We start from the raw sequence: 1927 nt of genomic DNA on the forward strand, positions 1-1927 counted from the left end.
ATGTTGATCATAATTAACGTTGATTGTGAACACGTCTTTAGACTCGCTTTGAACTATTCTTGGTTTGCATCCACGAGATGAGACAGCCACGATGGTGTACAAAACAATAGAAAATGGGTCAAAACTGCTTAGAAATGCTGGTTGTTTACCATTTACAAAAATTTCCGGAAATTTCGGTGGAAATTTCCATCGGGTGAAAAACGTGTTCCATTTAACTCAGGTTCCGTTCGCCGCTCGGTGATTGCGATTTCACGCGCCAAAATTAAAAATATGGCCATGAATAGCCTGGAACTGGTAGCACCTTTAAAAACTTGTAACTGAAACACACACTTCCATCGAAAAGTTTCGAACGGGAAAACAGGACTACCTTTTTGGACGTCCCGCTGCTCCCGGATTCTTTCTAGCGTAACGAACCAAAGAGTCGTGGTCCATTTACAAACCAACCGGAATTTCCGGAATTTTTTTCTAAATGTTAAACAACCGCTATTTCTTGTTGAACTAAAGCTCCAATTCTGCCTGTTTTCATTCTTTTTACACATAGTTAATAGAGGGAAATGGTTATGAAACCCGACAACTTTCTTTGTTGTAGGTTTTTGTTCTCTTTTCTGGCCTTGACCGTGCACAAAACACAATAGTTGTTTACTCCGTACTGAGGAACTAACCAATAGAAACGTGTTGGTTACGTAATTCATGCATAGTGTATGAGCGCAAAACAAAAGATTGTGCACGGTCGTGGACTTTCCAACCTAAATCTTGGCATCTTTGTTTGCTCCTTTGATGTTTGCCGAGCTTCCTAACCATTTCCCTCTATTAACTATGTTTTACAGCAGTAAGCTTGTCATATTAAGATGGGATATTACGTCGTGTAATTGTTAAGAAATGTCCAATGTCATTTTGAGGGTTGCCATGAGTGCTCTCCTAGTAAATGGCTCCACCAGTTTTGCATGATAATAGAGTCAAATTCCCAAAAGACAGTTTACTGCGTTGTTCTTTACACCAACATGGCCGCCGTGACGTCAGATGAAAACCATCAATTGGTTTAACCAGGAACCAGTTAAAGAAATATTGTTGGCTTCTCAAACTTCGTTTTACACTAGAATGACTAAACAAATATTTTCCGACGTGCAAAACTATGGTTACCTGTTAATCATTTGCAAGAAAGAACACTTGAAATACAAAATGGCTGAAACATAACTTGCATATCAAATATAAACCCACAAGTGCAAATTAGTTAAGTTCGAACATGATCAATCCGCAAAATAAGAAAAATCTCACAAAACCTTTTCCTGCCAAAAAATTTTTATTGAAACAAACAACATGGAAGAAAAAAAACTTCCCATTTCATTGCGTGCGTTCAAACAAGCAACACTAAATATACTAGATAAATTTTCTGACATTTCCCACCAGTGTTGGGGATCACACCCTTCTCCGATGAACCATTTCTTTCAATAATGAAGCAAAAAATGGACAACAAGCTTTCTTTCAAATAATTCTTGACGAACACGAATTAGTCAAATTTCAAATTGTTTGTTTTACCTGAAGACCGTGCAGAGTTGAGTATAAATAAATAAAATTATAAGTAGCCAGAAAATTGACCATTTTACAGTTGTAGCTAAGTTACCTGGCCTAAACATGGAAGCGAGGCTGCCGGTGACCCTACTTTGATACAAACCTTTATGCTTTTCTAATGTTATTGTAGACTAATCAGAATTGCAGCAACACAATTTTCATGATAAAGGCAGTCATCAATACAAGGTCACTGGCAGCCTCGCAGCCATTCATGGGCTTGGTCACTGAGCAAACAACTGTAAAATGGCCTATTGTAAAAACAGATCCACTCAATGTGTTCAATTCCTTCTCTGATATACAACCCGAAAAAGGTTACCAGAGAATTTGACGTTTGGCTTCAGTGTTGTACATAACAACA

This window comes from Montipora foliosa, chromosome 10 (genome assembly GCF_036669935.1).
Source record: "Montipora foliosa isolate CH-2021 chromosome 10, ASM3666993v2, whole genome shotgun sequence".
Classification (NCBI taxonomy): domain Eukaryota; kingdom Metazoa; phylum Cnidaria; class Anthozoa; order Scleractinia; family Acroporidae; genus Montipora; species Montipora foliosa.